Here is a 21,268-nt window from a genome sequence, read left to right as displayed (position 1 = left end):
TCTGTTACCACTGGAAACTCCTGTACTTGGGAGCGGAAGCCGGGACAGACAATCAGCTGTCACATTCAGTTTGCCAGATACGCAACATCATATGTAAAGAAAAACGCAATCCAGCAGACCATCTGGCAACAGTCAAACCAGCCCGACCAGACCCTTTTGATGTTAGTAGAGACGTAAGCACTTGGTGATCAGTACAGAGTGTGAAGTGTCGACCCCACAATGCTCCACTGCCCAAAAACATGCTAGAGCTTCACGTTCAAAAGGTGAGTACTTCCTTTCAGCAGATGAAAGTGTTCGAGATGCAAAGGCAACAGTTCTCTCACTGTTGTCCGGCTAGATCTGTGTGAGTACAGCACCCAACCCACAACCGGAAGCATCAGTGGTCCCCTGAGTAGGCAGTGCAGGGTCATATAGTGCCAATGATGGGCTCTCCAATATCACCACATGAGGTCTGAGTCGGTCAAGTTCCCAACAGCAGCACGTGATGGTTCAACAAAAGTCGCAAAATCAGGAATAAACTTACTATACCACGATGTAATGTGGAATGATGTCATGTGGGGCAGGTGCATGCACTGTCACGGTTGTTGTCTGGTTGAAGACCATCTTGTAGTGTGTCCTAAAAATGACGAGGCTGACTGATTGAAATTACATTTGTGCATGTTCAACTCAATGGTAGAGAACATAGTGGCCCCACGTAAGTTAGTTTGCAGTTCGTCCATGTGCAGTAAGGGGTAGCAGTCACAGATAATTGCTTTGTTTGGTTCTCTCAAATCTACGTACATTCTAGGTTTTCCTCCACCTTGTCTCTGAGTAACAATGACGGGAGAGACCCATAGAGATTCATCAATGCATTTACTGATGCCTTTGACTTGGAGCTCTTTGAGCTCCTCAGTAATGGCCTGTCTCACAGAGAAAGGAAGTCTTTGCATTTAGTGGTTTCGGCTGAATTTTGTGCACAGACCCCTTTGCACATCCAACCTCCTGTACATCAGCCTCTGCATCAGATAGTGCCATTGCAAGTGGGACTGTGGGCACTGGATCTTTCTTTGCTGAACGTGACATTACTGTGTTCCCATTAATACACATTCAATGCAACAAACAAGTTTAACCCAAGTAGAGCTGCAACTGATTCAACCACCATAAATGAAGAAGGGGCTGAGTGGCCACCATAAGCCAGTGCAGCATGCAGACATCCTACAACTGGTATCTTCTCCCTTGAATATGTGTATAGAGACACAGTAGGTTCAACTAGTTCACACATAGGAAAGAGGCTCTGGCAAACATTAATAGTGAAAATAGAAACTGATAAACCAGTATCAACTATGAGCACAACCTCAGGAGAAATGTTCATTATTGTCAATATGCACCGTACAGAGGTGCATATCAGTCATATGCAGCACAGTCAGTTCGTTTATCAGTACCTCACATACTTTCTTTTGGCTAGATCGACAAACTTTGGCGAAGTGACCAACTTTTCCACAGGAGTTATATGTGGCTCTAGAGGCAGGGCATGTTGGCTTGTCCACATCTGTTACAGGAACGTTTTTCGCCATTTGGGGCTGGAGCAGGCGTGATCTTAGTAGTCACTGTCATCTTTCCTGACCGCGACCTGTGGTTCCGCGGCCAGGAAAGCAGGCTCTTAATGGCGAGGCAGCGGCAGCAGAGAAAACGTTGCGTCCCATAGTCCTGTTTTGATCTGCACAGCTATTGTAGTAGCCAAGGCTACTGTAAAGTTTTCAGTTTGTCCTGTATTCATGTTCTATCATCTGATCTCACACCATCTGCTCTTCCATATACCCGAACTCACAAAGAGCAGCAAGTTGGCGAAGTGCTGGAAACTCAGTCACAGTCTCATCAGGAAGGTTTTCACCTTCCAACTCTTCTTCTATTTTTCATATAATTGCATACATACATAGAAATGTAGGCTTGAGTAGCACCCCCTTCGGCATTCAGACATATCACACAACACTTAAGTTGTGCGCATTCCACACCCGTGCTGTGTCATCCATTTTATCCTGTTAAATGGGAAGGAAAAACTTTAGTAGAATGTATCAATTCATCATTTCAGTAATAATGATTAGTATATACACTTCTAAGGAGATAGATTTTATTTACCCACCAGGATCAGTCCCAAACAGCAATACTGAATGAGACCTTTATCCAGAAATCCTCCATCAAAGAGCCCTTTGTCTTTGAGATCAGAAAACAATGATAGACAATGATTCTCTCCGAAGAAAACCCCACAAGCATTCAATCCTTTGGTTGGCTGTGCTTGCTCCTTCCAGGTAGCTGTGAATGGTGACGTCTGAGTCAGCATTAACAAGGAAATGCTAAATTCCTCTGACATGGCCGTTTTCGGTTCCGAGCTCACCTCTTACAACTCGAGGGCAACCTCCCAAACATTGCGCATAAAGTAGCGCCCTACCGATTTAAAGTCAATGCTAGATAAGTATACACTAAGCCATATTATCTAACTGGGAAACCCATCAATACAACCATTGACACAGATGCCATAGGGCTTCAGCATGTCATAGTGTCATGATTCTGCTTTTATTTTGATCAAGTGAGTCCTGTTTTGTTTTCTCCCTCCCGTCTTCCTGTTCCTGTGGCACACGGCTGGAGCCAATCAACCCCTGATCATCTCTGAATAAGAACACCTGGACTCCAGCAACGTGTGCCAGATCGTTTGCTTCATTTGCTCCAACTGGACTCTTCCCGGTTTGGGTGATGCTCTGGATTTGTTTTCTGTTTTCTACTCCCGGTTCGGTGAGGCCTTTTGTTATATATTTTGTATCTTGTCATTAAATTATTGTATTGACTCGCTCCTGCCTCCTGTGACTCTTTCAACACTGCACTAGGGTCCCGCCCCGCGTCTAGAACCTTAACACATAGGAATCCAGGTGCCAGATAAACTTTGGTCCCTTCTTTCTTCTCAGACATCCCGCTTGTTTTAGAGACACACCACTAGAATCCAACTCCATCAGTACTAAAAACTCATCTTCTTTCCGCACACAAAGTCCTGACTGTCTGCATTTTGTGTACATCCAGCGGTATTCGTGAAGCTGTCCAGAGAACTGCAGATGGTCGCAATCGAAATCAATCAATTCTGCCAGGTTGGAATACGCTTTGCGATGAACATGTCGGCTATGATCCTCTTGAGGTGTCTTTCACTGATGCAAAGCTGTATCTTCTCTGAAGTATTTCCTTGTACTTAAGGCCAAGCTCGAAGTAAAAGTCAATGTAGCGTTCCATTCCAGCAGATGTATTGAACTGGAAGAAAGTCTCGAACTTTTTAAATTTTAGAGCGTATTTTATTTTTAGAACCCAATCCTATCTACAACTGCCTTCTCCAGCTAAAATTTTGTAGTGGTGCAAGAACCAGGTTGAGCCCTTTATTAAGGAGAAGATGCCTTCGCAGGCTGTTGCAAACACATATTTCAGTGTGGAGTTAAAACACATTTGGTCAAAATCGATCCTTGTTTATTTTGACGCGCTCGTCTTTCCACATCAGGAGTGATGCGATTAGTTACTAAACATTCCCGGCACTCAAGTCATAGCAAATAATTGGGCCCGGTGGTAGAGCCGGAAATTTTCGTTGTTGTGGCGAGGCGCACCACGCTACTGCATTTCTACACTTCTTGCAGACGTCTGACTTCTGACACTGGACGAACATGTGCACTCGGGCTGTTACAGTGCGCTTCCAAGAATGACATGGAAAAAAAAGAAAAGAAATGGATGTTTAATATTGTAATACGGAAGTCCCACAAGCTTGCATGCGCGCACACTCCGCTGTTCTATAAGCTTCAGATGTCTGTGTCTGAGACACGTCAGAACCTAAGCAAAAATTGCAAGGTTCGACGGGCTCATTCTGCTCTCCTCGCTGGGTAAAATATTTTCTGTCCTTCTGCGACACTGTGCACAAACAATGGCAGATTGACGAAACTTCAATTCTGCGCAACAGTGCTGCGTGTTCCTCAGCTGTGCCAGTGGGGTGGCCACCAATGACTGACTGGTTTTTTTTCATTGTTTATTTTTTGCTGCTGCACAAGTTCTTCTCCAAACATTGGCAAAAAAGTGCCCAACAAAGTGCATCACAGCCACAGAACAATTCTGTGCAGCCACAACAGTGGCAGAACATATAATGTCATGCAAAACAGGGGGAGATGATTGTTAATTTATTTATGGCTATTAGACACAGTTATGTAAATGTTAACCTGTGTTTGTATATGCACGTCCAGACTGCTTTTCTAGCAAAAGCGGGTAACAATGATTTAATCCTCTATCAAGTACTTTGGGGAAGGGGAAGCCACATACTAAAAAGCCGTTCAGACTGTCATGTTTTAGGTAAACAAAGACTGCCTGTTCACCCATTCTCTAACTGAAATGTTATAGTTAAGTGAAGATGATCACAGTCATTGACTTTGTCTCACATTTACTGCTTTTTCCAGGTGGACAAGGCCGAAGATAACTTTCAATTTTGTCTCCTAATGTTGATGGATACCCTGGAAAATTAGTACACTCTGTCACCTAGGGGAAAGACGCCACTTTACATTGTCCATGGGATTTAACCCCATTGCTATCTGATGCCCCTTTTTTTTTTAAAAATGCCCAAGGCTATGTGCCAAATGTGCAAAGAGACTATGCATTTGCATATTTTGGCAGCGCACATTGAGGGTTGGGGTTGGTCTAAATCAACAGATTATGATGATGATTTTTTTTTACCACGTGGTTCGTGAACATGATTAATTTGGTGTTTAAACAGTTATCCAAAATGTTGTTTCTTATAATTTTTGTTCTTCATGCTATCATCTTTCGTTGGGATGGTTTGTTATAAGTTTTAATGGCATTACATTTCTTTCTTTATCATGAATAATCCATTTGTCATGTATGTAACAAAATTTGTGGTCGATAGGGCACGTGAATAAGATTATATAAAATAATCCTTAATTCTTCCGACATAAACAGAAACCCACTAAATTTAAGAAGAAAACTGATTTTGTACAGAGATCTAGTGTGTCTAACTGACAGCATGATGTAGTACAACTACTATTCGATTTCTTTTCCAGATCTCAACCCGCCACCTCTCCTCCTGGCCTGCCTGCTTCTCTCTTTAAGCGTTGGGATCTGGAATGTACCTCTTGATGGGTTAGAGGTCTCAATCAATGGCAACATCTAAACAAAAGTTCACCTTGGAATAAACTGAACATCACTTTTGTTAGAAAGGCAGGGTTGAGAACAGGGCATTAAGTGGAGAGTTTCAGGTAAGATTGCGAAGTCAGATTTAAATATTTCTTTTATGGATGCTTGTTATCTTTGGTGTTCAATAGTCATGTATGGCTTAGAAAGGCATTTGATGGAAATGGCACCAATGGAAAGAGCTCCAAGTACTCCATCAGTGACTTTGAAAGTTTGTACTAAATTACTCAATGTATGTAGAAAGTCAATGTGGATTGTAAACATTGGGTTTGTATAATAAATACAGTCAGAGGACCAAGGGCTAGATTTTTTTTTTTTTTTAATGGTGCTTTTATTTTTTGACAACCGGAAACTTTGACAACCTTCAGCTAACCAGAGATGATGTTCATGACCTGGAATTGACCTCACTCATCCAAAGGGTCTGTTCATAACTCATGAAAACAATGGGACAAAAAGAGAATTCTTATTGTATACTGTAGCATGTAATTTTAAAAGAAGGAAGATGGAAACTTTTTAAAGATGGAAACAAAAACCAACAGACCTCACAGATGAAATAATTAGCTGTGGGTACACTGGACACATAAATGCTGACAGAAACGACAAAAAATACAGTGACTTTTTTCCCTTCCCATCTACCCATGAGACAGTCATCAATGATCAGTAGCACAGAGGTGGTCCTCCACCGATCAAGAAACTGTCTGCCTGGACCTCTTGGCAGGTTTAAAGACTCGATTTTGGGAGTTTTCAGGATCTTCTCTCTTAAGCTCCCTTCTTTTCTCTCCCATAGCTTCTTGCAATTTTTTCCTCTCTAGCATGTTTGTGCTACGCTCTCTGACAACTTTTTACAAGACTCTTGCTACTTCACCGCGTCTCCAAAAGGTATCCAAATCTATCCAAAAGGTACGGCAGCTGAGAGTGCAAAGCTTGTCGGTATCAGTACTTCACTGCCTGAGCTCCATTGTGTAACCTGAAGCCAGTGACCACCAGTGTTCATCCAGTGAACAGTGGGTGAGCGCGTAAGACAAACACAACAACCTGCTGATCACGGACCGTCATCTGCCGACAGCTCCCAAGGTTGTTCAGATCGGTGACAAAGGACAATCGACAGCCCCAGAAGATGCTCCGAGGACGCCATCTCCATCTGGACGGAGCGATTCCATCCCTGCCAACTTGTACTCCTTTGAGAGTCAGGACGCCTCCCTCCGAAAGCTGTTTGCCTCCTCCAACATCTCTAGTCCAACCAGTTCATTGACCCATCTCATCCATCATCGATTCATCTCGTCAGTCCCCCTCATCCTTCCATCCATTGCCGCAAAGTAGGATGCTGTTTGTCACTGAGCACAAATTGGTGTGTCGGGGTTCTTATTAACCTGAGGTTAGACAAGAAAAGTCACAACTTTCCCATCAGGTTTACGCACATGTCTGAAATAACTGACATTACATCACGGCCAACTTACGTCTTCTACCGCGATATTGAAGGGATCATCTCCATTTCATATCATTGCATGTTCTGTCCTGTTCTATCTGTTCTGCTTTTCCTTACGGAATCTATAAAATTATGTTGGTTGTACTTGCATTAATTTGGAATGTGTTATGCTCAATCTAAGAGCATTCATGAATCACAACAGTTAAGTAGTGACTTCAGATGAAGAACTTGATTACACTGTTTTATTAATTTGCTATGGTTAATAAGTAAAGTAAAGTGTTAATCAAGAGATCTTAATAGTTGCCTGAGAACTAGATTTCAGGTGGTGTCCCAAATTTCGAGGTGATATTATTTTATAATAGCCACGTCACAGACGCTGCCGTCCATGATACTGTATTTCCCTATTTTCACTACAGTGGCTACTTTGAGTCATTTGAAATATCAAACTTGTTTTCAGTATGTATGGGGCTATAACGTAGAAAGTAGTAAAATTTTGACTGGCAGTGGAAATGTGTGAACACTAAGTACATTAATGACTGACATCAATGAACATTCACAAATATACATCCATTCATGGTAACCATGTGTGATGTAGGACATTTTTAGTACAACAAGTTCTCTTGGGGTAGTCAACCTTACTTTTGGTCCCAATAGAGTTGGTGCTTCATGAGAGGTGAATGGTACCAGTTCAGTTAACATGGAGCGTTCCTGTTCGTCCTGCGCTGATTCTCTCGGGGAGTTCGACAAGCATGACGCCTGCGTCGTCTGCTCGGGGCCTGAACACCTGAGATTACTGGACTCGTGTTCCGCCTGCGTGGCTCTTCCAGGAGAGGAGCGGCACAGGTGGGCGGGTCTAGCACGCTGGAAGGGAGTCGACCAGGAGTCGGCCTCTCTTCCAGCAACTCAGCCTCCTCAGCCCACTCCTAAACCACCTCCAGCGAAGATGGTTTGGGCGGACGTTACGGAGGAGGATGAGCGTCGTTTCTACGAGGAGGAGGTCCACCTCAAGATTTTCCCCAATGACGATGGTCCACGGTCCCTAAAATGACCAGGCTTTGAGCCCACTCGAGAAAGACCTTCAGGCGCCCTTGACGATCAAGGCGCCGCCTAGGGGATATGCCATGTATTCTACTGTGGAAGGCGTCGATCCCACCAGGTGGATGCCACCTCTGGGGGACACGCTTGGGTTTTGTCTGGCGTCCAACTCTTCTCTCTGGACTAGCGGTAAGCAACGGCTCCCATAGGAGAAAGACCGTACTACCGCCACCTTCCTGGACCGAGCTTATGCGTGCGGTATGCACGTTCGGACCCTGGCGAACAACATTACCCTCCTGGCAGCTTCCATGAACAGGCTGTTGTTCGAGAAGGAATCCATTTCAGGGGATGAGCTCTGGAGGATCCAGGTCTCTACGGCGGCCTTTCAGAAGATGGCGCTGGCGGCCTCGGTGGATGGAGTGCGCACGTGTGCCCTCACCCAAATGGCGGCACGCAACCTGTGGATCGGCACGACGGGGCTTAAGGAGCCAGAGAAGCGGAACCTCATTGGAGCACCAATCACGGACGACACGTTGTTTGGCTCCAACGTCTCGGGTCTCATGGAGCTGATGGAGACGCAGAAGTCGTCAGCCAAGCTCTCTGAGCACTTCCGCCTGGCCCAGAGATCTCAGTCTGCTCGTTCCAGAGAATGTTCGGGCCAGAGAGACGTCCGGGAGGACCCCTTTTGCCGCCGTCAAGGTGCCCATTCCTCTACCTCATCCACCGGACCTTCGTCTTCCGCGTCTCGTGGTAGGGCACCCGCTCACAAGCGTCCAAGATCTCTCTCTGCTGCTAATAAACCACAGAAAAAGTATCTTGTGTCGTCTAATTCTTTTATTGCATGCGGGTCTTTGCACTCGGGTACTGCTTTTACGTGCCGGCCTGAGCCCGGTTTCGTAGGCCTCCCTCGTGTTCAAGCTTCGTGTTCACTAGCAAAAAAGGCTAGGCTAACACTAGCTTCCTCGGCCACCGGCCATCTTGCACCGCACGTGTCATGTCGGCCTGTTTCAAGCTCTTCAAACGCACAGGTGAGTGCTGGCCGGCTTAAGGGACTTCGTTTCCCAGCGGCCTCTGCAGCTGTCGTCTCTGACAGCCATTTTGCACCGCCTGCCTCTGGGAGGTCCCGTCGGTGTCCTCCAAGCGCTCGGGTGAGTGTCGTCACTGGTGGTCATTTTGGTTCGCCTGAGTCAAATGAACCCAGTGCGGCTGCGCCGAGCGTCATCGTGTCGAGCAGTGGGCTACATCTCCCGGCTTCCCATGCTGATGACGTCTCCCATGTTGCCGGAAATTCACGCCACACGGTGTCTTCAGCGAATCCGGACGGCGGCACCCGGCCCTTTCGGAGGGTGCCCCCGGCACATACCAGATGTGGCGGGCGGGCATTTTCTGTCTCTGGCTCAACCCCTTACAGACTTTCACTCTGTGTGGGTGGATTTGTGCGGCACCCTCGCCCCTTGGTTAAACAGATCATTAAGCAGGGGCTACGCACTCAGTCCTCCCGAGTTCACGGGAGTCCGTCTCACGTCTCCTCGCTCCCCAGCAGAGCGTCTGTGTCTGGAGCAGGAGGTGGAGTCGCTCCTTCGGAAACGAGCTATCTCTCTGGTGCCTCAGGAGGACCGCGAGAGAGGGTTCTACTCGGTGTACTTTCTGATCCCCAAGAGATCGGGAGGTCTCAGAACAATTCTGGATCTGCGACGGCTGAATGCCTTCTTCTTTCCCCTTCAGGATGCTGACAATAAAGCAACTGCTCGAGTGTGTCAGGCCAGGGGACTGGATGACCTCCGTGGATCTGACGGATGCGTACTTCCACATTCCCATCCTACAGCGCCACAGGCGCTACCTGAGGTTTGCAGTGGGGGACAACTGTTACCAGTTCGACCGGCTGCCCTTCGGGTACTCCCTGGCTGCACGGACCTTCTCAAAGGTGGTGGGTGCTGCGTTGGAGCCGCTCAGATCTGTGGGCATAAGAATCCTGACATATCTGGACGACTGGCTCATTCTAGCGGCTTTGGAGAACGAAGCGCGTCATACGGAGGAGCGCCCGGAGAGGAGTGCGTGGGAGGACTCTAGTCGGATTCCACGCCGCACATAAACCTGTTGGAGTTGTTAGCAGTGGAGAAAGTGCTGGAACACTTTGCGCCGCGTCACGTGATGGTCAGGTCAGACAACTCCACGACGTTTGCCTACATCAACCGCCAGCGGGGAGTGAGAGATGAATTAATTTGAATGAAACTATTTGAAGATGGATGGATGCGTTTTTCTTAATTTGTTGTAATTTCTATTGATTTACCAACAGCACCAGTAACATCTTGCCTTTGACTGTGAATGCTTTTTCCTGATATGTAGCTTCCTCGGCCACATCCACGAACAGTGAACATTAGTTGTGCAATGCCAACATTTTCCACCCCTTGGTCTCCTCTGACTCAGAAAACACAGGACATGTTTCAAATATTGCATTCAGGAGAAAAGAAGTAGCAACTGTTGCTTGCTGACACATTGCCTTAATGGAAATCGAAATCATTCCACTGAAGTTATTTGAAGCAACCAGGTCAAGAGTAGTTATTTGAAGCAGAAAACCTCTTTCCATGCGACACTGTGTCCCATTGATTGCAGTGTTCCTTTAATCATTCTGGTCCCAAAATGTGACTTCCTTGACTTAATTGACAGAACAAGGTTGTTCAGATCTTCATCTCTCAGTTTGCTGTATGATGAGGTGGAAAATTACGGTTTGAGACATTTGAAGGTGATTGTTAACCTGATCAACAATACATTGTGAAACAGGATACGGTAAATGAATATTCAAGGGTTCTTCTTCAAGACAATCATATCAAAGGTTGGACTTTTGGTCTTCACTATATTCATTAATTAACTCAATAACTTAGTTTCCTCTGACCATTCAGCGTTTTTCCTATTTCCTTTGACCGGTCACTTTTATTGATTAGGAGCAGTGGGTTGTGTGAAACCTTGAACTGTGACGGGGGGGAGTGAACATGTATGAAAAGGATGGAAAGAAGGTGTTCTTTGTCTTCCATTGTGCCTCGCAATCTGTGTGCTACTCTGTGAAGAACCAGCGCTGCCTTAAATAAAACTCTGTTTAAAGACTTGTCAGATTCAATGTTCGTCGTTAAAAATTTACGGAACAATGATGTCTTTATAGACAGCCCATGAACCTTCATACGACGTTTGACAGTCACCTGAAAGCTTTGCCATATAGTGGATGGACACCTGCATGTCAATGAGGTTCTCCAGAGGGTCGGTAGCTATGACAAATTTTGTCACAAGTTGCTAAAGTTTGGCTCAAAAATATTTGGACACTGACAATTTTTGTTAGTTTAGATCTTAACGTAAAAATATTATGGATACAATTATATAATCAATATATGCTTAAAGTGCAGACTCTCAGCTGCGATTATGCACATCCAAATTGGAGCAAGGGTTTAGGAATTACAGCTCTTTAGTACATAGCCACCTCCTTTTCAAATAGTGAAGTAGTTAAAAGGTCTGAAGTCGGGCCAGGTGTGGCGTTTGTCTTTGGAAACGCTAACCGTGAACACACAACATGCGGTCAGAGGAGATCTCAATGGAGGTGAAAAGACCATCCTGTTTAGTATTTAATCGCATCACTCCTGATGTGCAAAGACATACGTGTCAAAAAGCGCAAGGACCGTGATTTCAATTTTGCGTGACTATCATATCGTCACCGACTGTGTTTTAACTCCACACTGAAAACTGTGTTTGCTACAGTCCTGCGAAGGCTAAGAACTTGTTCAACCTGGTTCCCGCACTGCGACAATATGTTAGCTGGTGAAGGCAGTTTGAGATTGGACTGGTTTTCAAAACGCCATCTGCAGACAGCCAACCTAACCAATATGAAGTACTTACAGGTGTAACGTCACGTCCAAAAAAAAACTGAGCTAGCAAGTTGGTTAGCAGGTATTGCCCACCTGAACTAGCATGTTTCCTCCAAAAACGTATCTCTACAACTGCAGTGTTGCATACACAAGAGTCAACGGAAGGAAAAATGGCTTACCTGAGGTTTTGAAGTGTAATTGAACATCTTCGACGTGGACCATGTTTCACCGAACACTGTGACTGTCTGACACTCAATATTACACCAATAAGCAAATTACATGCAGACCCAGCACGAACCCCTCCCCTTCCCACTCCCTTATCAATCCCTCTGCCCCCTCCCTGGCCTGCAGGCTTAAACAGCGCCACCTTGAAGAGAACTTGAAAGACGAATACTGAAACTGAAAAACTGAATATTGGCTGAAAAAAATGGCTGGAAAAAGTGTAAGTGTAAAAAGAAGATATAGAAATGGGACATTTTTGTATTGAGGTAGAAAACTTGAATAGTATTAAAATTTAAAATGACAATATATTTGTAGATTTATTTTTTTTCAGACAATGTTCTCTTTTTTTCAATTCCTATATTCTTTTATTCAACGCTAATGTAAGATATCCCAGGTCTAGCCCCACAGAGGACTGTCAGATCTAGAAATGATACGTATACAGTGGGCAGTAAGAAATTGAATGGCTAAAGGAATTGCATCCTGCAACAGTAACTTCATACCAAGACCAATACTGTCTCACATGGGCATAGTACTCTCAGACTGAGTAATATGTCTCAGCTAGCACCAATTCAAGTCCTCTCCACACATATCCTTCAATCTTATGGTGCTAACCGTGTTTGTTAGAGAGGGAAACATTAATAGCCTATATTATCAGGACAAATCCCACCTGAAGACAGATAATTCACATAATCATGCAACTATCTTAATTATCTGTTTTTACACCTCAACACAATCCTCATAGTCCTTTGCTCCAACGGCAGCTTGAATCGCTGCTATTAGATTAGATCAATGTACTAAATTTGAGCATAAAATAGAAAATAAATCTGGTTTTGAGATACCTTTGCTTAGAGAGTCACTTTTAACAGACCCAAAATAGGTAAAATAAATGATTATTTATTGGGTTGAGATATGGCTGTAACTCAACATGCATGAAATAAGGGCAATAATAAACACTTGAATTCAGCTTTATTTTAATGAGAAATGGGCAGCTATGTAAAATATTTAATTTTATATTTTTCATATTTTAAGTTATTTACCTCATTTTAAGATGTCTGTTATAGACCAAAAAAAGACTAGGGTATGCTTGAGTTAGAGAGAGTTAGTGTTGAGAATTATGCGATTATTCAGTTTTAAATAAATAAAGAAATAAACCAGAAGTTAATTTTGCTGCAGAGTCTGAGCATGCAACACTCCAAATCGCAATTTGTTGTTTTGACAGCACACATTTGACTGATTTCGACAAAATTCATTAGATTTCCTGTTAGGTGTTGGCTTTTCATGACGTCTGACTGTACTTTAAGTTCCAGCGGTCTGTCAGCATCAAGCCAGACACAAAAGGTCTGTGGCATGTGACAGACTCATTGAGACAGATGTGTGTCAAAATATTGAGGCTAGCCATAAATCTGTTTGACAAAATCAAGAAGGAATATAAATGGATAATGATATATGATAATAAAGTAGTATAATATGAATCGTTTACCCATACCAGGACACTTCGATGAACATTCCCCATCACTGACTAAAAATGGCTCATACAGATGCTGGAGCTGTCACTCTCAGAACTCAAAATGTGTCAAATGTGTCAGATCTTCAGAGGAATATTAAAGGACGCTTTTGTGAAGATGAAGGAGTTGGCAGCCATCCCAGGAGATCAGAACCAATGTCATGGACCATCTGTCACATTTCTCTCTTTTGTGTGTCTCTCCCATCTCTGGTGTCCATTGCTGAGGCCAGACAGCTGATCCCACCTCCAGAATGTATCCATAGTCCCTGACGTCAGCATTCTTCTCCTCCCCTAGACATCCCATTGAATAAGAGGTCTTCAGTGCTACGCTGACCAGTGGAAAAAACATCAAATGGCCTATTGTTTTTGTAGCTGAGCGACTAAATGTATTGTAATGAAGGCTTATCTTGAGCCATTCAGCTGGTCGCTTGTGTGATTTGCTTTGCATCAGAATTCCACCACTGTCAAGGCCTGAATTGGGATAACGTACAATATTTCTTGAGCAGCCTTTACTTTACATAGTAGACTGGATCAAGCCGGCTTCCTTCTCTGCAGAGAATGTGACACTTAAAAATTAACTTAAATTCCACCAAAAGCAAAAACATGTTAATGATGGCAGCAATTTCTGCAGGGTATGTGTCAGGTTCAATCTCCTTTCTACTTCTGTCCCTCACTCTGACCTCATTCCTGAGTTCATTCCTCAGTAACAGAGCTTTTTCTAGTTCCTGACCTTTGTATTTCACATGAAATTTTTATATGAACAAAAATCTATTCACATTCTCAGGCCACTTTTTCCAGCAACACCTGTTTAAAATTTTCAAATGCTTATTGTTGGTGCAGTGCAATTTAAATAAGGTACAGTCACATCAAGGTGGTTGCAGAAGAGGCTGTTTCGTAAACTACTATATATTGGGGTGTGTTAATAAGGGTTTCAGACTTTTTGTAATGAAGTTGCTCAAAAATGAGAGATTACTCTTCATAGTGTATGTAGAGCCAGCTGCAATTGTGCCTTGGATCAAAGAAAAAAATCAAAGATAATGCTTGAACATGGTTAAAAATTTACAGCACACCCTGTTAAAACCAGCTAGCAATAGAGTCAGAGGCGATAAGTGAAGCACCACTACTCAGGTTTTTAGCGAGAGGGCGTCTTGGGTGTCTGAACAGCAAAACGTGAAAAAATGGATGCCCTCCAGCACTCAAAACCAGACGACCTAAATGTATTATTAGTGCCTGTATAATGCCCACAAAACTGACTCATTGCTTTCTAATCGGAGGAATACTGGCAAGTGGACGAACACACAGCCCTTTCAGAATGAGAGCAAAACAGCTTAAGAGGAATCAAAATTCAAGTAGTTCTATTTATTGAATCCAACGACAAGCCTTTATAGATGTATTGTTTGAATGAATGAATGTTGTGGTTGTGAAAGTTTAGAAAACCATCATAGCTGATACAGCTGCATGCTTATCTTGCATCAATACGTAAATAAAAGATGTAGACACAAGGCTGTACACATGATGGCTTGTAGTCAAGGAAAGAAACATTATAAAAATGTTGTTATTATTATTATTATTATTATTATTATTATTATTATTTTAATTAATTAGGGTCAGCCAAATAAAACAATTGCCCAGGGGACCCCTGCTTCTCAAAGTGTTCATGTGGCAACAGTTACAGAGTTCATTTCCGTTTGTTATTTGACTCAGATGCTTGTTTATCTGTTGTTTAACAAGTTATTTTGGTACAAATAGATGTTTACAGCTGTGTTTTTTACAAAGCAAGTTGTCTCGTTGACACGGTGTGTCGGGCGGGGTAGGGTTAAGAGGTGGGTTATGGGTTGGGGGCGGAGTTTTGGACGCCCAATTTCAAAATCCTAGTAAAAAGCCTGCCACTACTGGGCTCAAAAAAATGACCTTTCAGAAAATTATACAAGATGGCACACATGGGTTGTCAGTATTAATCCACAGCATCAAACTGAAATTAAATGAAAGTCCGTAGTGTATTTTGGACAGAGAAATTCCACAATCATTCACAGCATTAAAAGACTGTCGCACCACCCTGTTGCAATGTGACCAATACGACGTAAACACTCACAATACAGATGCACTTTACATTCTGAGGCATCTAAAGGGTCTGTCATGTCAACGAAGGAAGACACGCACACAATATAAGCAGATTTTAAAATCACCCAAAAACCCATGAAGCATTGTGCCATCTTCTTCTCCTTATACAACTAACTGTATCCCAATTCTCCAAATTCCCCTACTCACCTCTGTCTTCTCCTAACCCTCAAAAACGAGTAAGAAGGCGTTGAGGTAAAATATTAAACTAAGAAATACACCCCATGACTCAGGAAAGAAGAATACTGTAGTCAACTATAATTATATTATCTAATAAATGTCATATAATAATTTGATTTGAAAAAATGTATATTCTCTATTTACATTAAACACAAGTACAGAATTATGTACAACATTAACACAAAAAAATACGAAATGACATGTAGTCATGTAAACACGCGTATATAAAGATCAGTGCATGCATTAATGTATAAATTAAGCATACAGGCAAACGACTAAATCACAACCGAAAACAAGGATGCAAAAAGATTACTTTTTCATCTTTTCAAATGACTTAAAATATCTGCATGTTTGTCTCACTTTGGTCATGGCACTTTTGTTCTTTTTCTGACTTCCTGAAGAGGAAATCCAAACCAGGACTTGATTTTGTTTTCTATTTAATCCTTGGGAAGAAGTTGGGGAGTTGATTGAGGCTTCAGCTAACTATTAACTATTGCAAATCAAATATGTTCTCACTTCTGGATTCAAAGTGAACACCATAGCACTGAGCTGAATTATTGGGAAGCGGGTAAACCACCAGCTTCGCACCTCTGATGTCTTTTTTCTTCTCCTCAGCTGGTGGCACGCTGCACAACATAGCTGGTTTGTGATCCACGATGAAGCATGTCTCAAGGAAGTCGTCATGAGCCGACAACCTATTTACCACCATCGGCTTGACCACCTGTCACTTCTTAACATTACCAGAGTCTCTTCATGTTTATTTTACAAGGAAATAGCAGAAACAAGCTGCGTAATACGCAGCGACTTGACTGATCCACGCTGCTCTCACAACACATTGAACACAGTGAGAGAGATTACTGATGATCGAGAAGGTTTTAATCATTGAAGTACAGATCAAGACATCAGAAATGATCGATCAATAGTCTGGTGATATTCAGTAACTTGGGAAAAATCAGCGTCTTTCCTCTTCGCTGTCCTCATGCAGACAGCTGCGCTGCAGTGAGATCAGCAGTGAAAACAGTTACTGTCGAGCAGAGCAAACTTCATTTAGGCAAGTCTGTCTGTCAATAAAATCAGGTGTTTATCAGCCTAATAAAGGAGAAAACACATGAGTTATTGAACACTCACACATTGCGAGTCCCGGACCGCTGCACGGCACTCCTGGCCCCGCGCGCAATTTCCCTGCAGCTCCCAGCTGCACACCTCAGTGTTCTGGGAGTGTGAGAAGTTGTTTTTGAACGATGTTGTCCGCCCAGACAGCGATCAGACCCTTTACTGGTCAGCATTTATCATGTTTGTGTGGAGTCACGCTATACATGTAAAGTAGTTTCCAGCATCTAGCGCTGAGTCGCCTGAGGCGAGAAGCTCACCACCCGCTGAGCATTTCCCGAGACAAAGTGCAGGTCTTCAGCGGCCAAAACTCGACTTGCTTGTGTTCACATCTTCTGAGACGAAAGAGCTTTGTCTCGAAACAGAACCGGTAGTGTGAAAGCACCCTTGTTCACCAAGTGTCACCACAGTGTATTTGTCGTGTGAATGACCGTAGAGTTGCATCCTCCTGCTGTACCACTGTTCTCGTCGCACACATTGACCACCACAACTGAGATGACGGAATGGCTTTGCTGAGTACCGGCAGTTATGAAACCTCACATATGACGGCTTCGCTTGATGGTCATGACTCCTGACTCTCTCTAGATCAGGCCAGGCAGGTCTTAGATTTTCCTTCGGAGTCAGCAGTGTTGTGTGTATACTGCGTTCCATCATGAGTGTTGCAGGACTCTCTCTTGTCGGCTCAGCTGGTATAGAGTGATTCGTCAGATGTGTTCGGTGAGAGTCGTCTGGCTTGAAGATAGCTTTGGCAGTTTGCACAGCACGTTCGGCCATGGCGTTAGACTCCTGACTTCCTCTGGAATTTCCCTACGACTAAGGATGTTTTTCAGCTTTACAAGGACAGTTTCGCTGTTGGTCTTTGGCCAATTTATAACATGCAGCCATCTTGAAAAGTAGCTAAAGACTAGGTACGTCCTTTGTACACACAACGATTGGCTGCGATTTTCTTCAATGGAAGCTACAGAAGAGTTCTAGCGAATACAGGCTCCCTATACTGACTGTCACAACTGTACTCTTTATATGGTCAGGCCAACTACTTCTTATGTAGTGAAGAATGGCTTGCAACTCCCCATCCCTTCCTGTCTGGTCTCTGATCTGATTCAGGACTGTCTTCCTCACTCCCAGGTTCTCCTCTACAGCATTCACATATGCTTGGACCTCTTGTTCCAGGTAATTTTTTTCTGAGCTCCGTAGTGGGTACCTGGAGAGTGTGTAGGCAGCAATCAGATTTTTCCCTGGAATATAGACAGCCACAGGATTGAACTACAGTAGTCTAATAGAAGGCGCTGGCAGCGATGAGGTGTTGTGTCCATATCTTTTATTAATTAATGACACCTAAGGCTTGTGGTCAGTGTAGAACTTGTATGACTCCAGGCCACACAGATACTGGTAAAAACATTCTGAAGCCCAGATGTCCGAGATGTGAACACAAGCAAGTCTGGTTTTGGCCGTGGACCTGATCCCGGCTGGAGAGCTGCACTTTGTCTCGGGAAACTCTCCACGGGGGGGGTGAGCTTCTCCCCTTAGTACAAAATAGTTAAAAATAATAAAAATAATTCCAGACATGTACAAGATGGCATGACTCACATTTGGTAATAAAATCGTCGATATGCATTAAAGAGAATTGAATACAATGATTTAGAATCTTTCACAAAGTAAAGATGGAGAACAGCCAGAGAGCTGTACACTAATGTGTTTTTGCACAGACAATAATTTGGCCTCTGGAGTTTTGGCACAAATCAGAGCTGCAGGTCACCATTTAGGTAAAGTACTTTTAAATTTGGATTTGGATAATATGAGTGTATAGTGTGCTTTGGATGACAAAATTCACATTCTCCATCGTGCCGTCCCATGTCTCAGTGGCATGGAGCTGACTCTTCAGTCACCCGAAGAGACCTCAGCTCATGAAGGTCCTCCTGACCTCACTCAGGTCCCCTCCACTTCCACCTCATCAAAAGGTAGAGTTACTGTTTGAATCAGAGATATAGGGCATGACCCACTGTAATTCTGAACAATATTAATGTTACAGAGTTCACACATGAAGCCACCCTTCTGCTGTTGGACCTCACATATAGCCACCATGGTCTCTATCACAAAGTCAGGGTGAAGCAATGGAAATAGGTCTATCAACAGAGTCCCAAATGACAGGAGATGGAAGAATCTTGTGGGAGTATTATCCACATTGGACATTTAACAGAATATTGGTTAATGTCTGTTTTACATAATTATGTGTAATGGTGGGTTTGTGAGGTTCGCGATAACAGAGTACCGTATAATGTTTACTAAACCATACAACTATTCCTTAGCAAATGGATGACTTGTTTGGAAAGTAAACTGCTTCCTGTTATAATAGGCAAGGTCATTCTCACACTGTAGCTTAAACATTGACGTTGGAAAATCTTGCCTTCTTAAACCCTTGCACTGATGCATGCAGGGCATGCTCTCTAGGCCATGTAATTACTCCCTTTATATGTGTTGTGACCAGTGTACAGAAGTGGTGAAAATGGCCACAAAGGATTGATGTGTCATACTGATCTGCCACACCTCTGTAGGGCTCCTGGTTGGCAAGGGTCCTTAAGCAAGCCAACAGACTGGCTGACCTAGAGGACAACTGTTTCTCAGGGGCCAGTTTTTCCAATAGGTTCTAAAATATGAAAGGTTACACACTTAAGTTATGCAGAACATTTCTGTCACCAACCTCCACTTGTCCTCTTGTTAGTCTTAAATGGCTCTTGAAGTCAGACGAACTGTAAAAGGAGACTACGTCCTCCACAAAGGAAATTGCTTTTGCAACTGACCTGGGGAAATAACCGAGAGTCCATTACAACCTATGGATTGTTTCATGTCGATGAATAAACAGTGTTATCTTTAGAATGAAGGAAATTTTGCAACAGCAGCAGCAGATATTATACTTTTTTGCTGTCTTGCAAAAAAGTATAATAATAATAACAATAACAAAAACAATAATACATTTTTATTGTATGAATGGCAATATATCACTTTGTTTTTTTGTTTTTCATCCTCCAATTTGTCACTTCTTGTGAGTGATTTTTGGTCCAATAGATAAAATATTGACTGAACGTCCATGTAACTGAGATTGTGCTGAAAAAATGACCCCAAACATGGCCAGATCTTCTTCTATTCCTTCCGGCTTCTCCCTTCAGGGCTCGCCAAACCTCAACATCTTCCTACCAATGTACTGGCTATCTCTCCTCTGTACATGTCCAAACCATCTCAATCTAGCCTGTCCAACTTTGTCACCTAAACACCTGACATGTGCTGTCCCTGATATACAGGTTCCGGATCCTATCCATCCTGCTCACTCCTAGAGAGAACCTCAGCATCTTAATCTCTGCTACCTCCAGCTCTGCCTCCTGTCTTTTCCTCAATGCCACTGTTTCCAAACCATACAACATTGCTGGCCTGACCACCGTTTTGTACACCGTCCCTTTTATCCTTGCAGACACCCTTTTGTCACACATCACACCTGACACTTTTCTCCAATTATTCCATCCTGCCAGCACATGCTTCATCACCTCTTTCTCACACTCATCGCACTGGACAGTTGAGCCAAAGTATTTAAAATCCTCTACCTTTTTTATCTCTACATCCTGTAACTTCACCTGTCCACTTGGGTCCCTCTCATTCACACATGTATTCTGTCTTGCTGCGGCTAACCTTCATTCCTCTCCTTTCTAAGGCATACCTGCACCTCCCTAGCTTATCTTCCACTTGCTCCCTGCTCTCACCACAGATCACAATGCCATCTGCAAACATCATTGTCCAACGGGCTTCTTGTCTAACCTCATCTGTCAAACTGACCCTCACCATCGCAAAGAGGAAGGGGCTCAGAGCTGAGCCTTAGTGCAGTCCCACCTCCACCTTGACCTCCTCTGTTACACCTGCAGCACACCTCACCACTGTCTTACACCTGGCATACATGTCCTGCACCACTCGAACATACTTCCCTGCCACTCCAGACTTCCTCATACAATGCCACAACTCTTCTCTTGGCACACTTGGTCTTATGATTTCTCCAGGTCCACAAAGACACAATGAAGCTCCTTCTGACCTTCTCTGTACTTCTCCATGAACATCCTCAAAGCAAACACTACATCTGTGGTGCTGTTTTTTTTTTTTGGCATGAAGCCAAACTGTTGCTCACATACGTTAACTTCTGCCCTTTGTCTGCTTTCCACTACTCTTTCCCACAACTTCATCGTATGGCTCATCAGCTTTATCCCTCGATGACTGCCAAAACACAGGACATCTCCCTTGTTCTTGAAGATGGGCACCAGCACATTTCTCCTCCATTCCTCAGGGATCTTCTGATTCTCAAAGACCTTGCTAGATGTTCTTCACCACCATCCTATGTTGTCTGGCCACACTCTCACCCACTACTACTTTACAATCACTGATCTCCTTCAAGTGACATCGTCTTCACAAGATGTAATCCACCTGTAAGCTCCTACTTCCATTTCTGTAGGTCACCCTATGCTCCTCTCTTTTCAGGAAGAAATTACTGACCACCACCATTTCCATCCTTTTTGCAAAGTCTGCAACCATCTGACCTCCAGTGTTCCTATCCTGGATACCAAACTTTCCCATCACTTTCTTGTCACTCTC

This window comes from Synchiropus splendidus, chromosome 4, assembly GCF_027744825.2.
Source record: "Synchiropus splendidus isolate RoL2022-P1 chromosome 4, RoL_Sspl_1.0, whole genome shotgun sequence".
NCBI classification, from domain to species: domain Eukaryota; kingdom Metazoa; phylum Chordata; class Actinopteri; order Syngnathiformes; family Callionymidae; genus Synchiropus; species Synchiropus splendidus.
The sequence above is the reverse complement of the archived record's forward strand: the minus strand, read 5'-3'. Positions refer to the sequence as shown.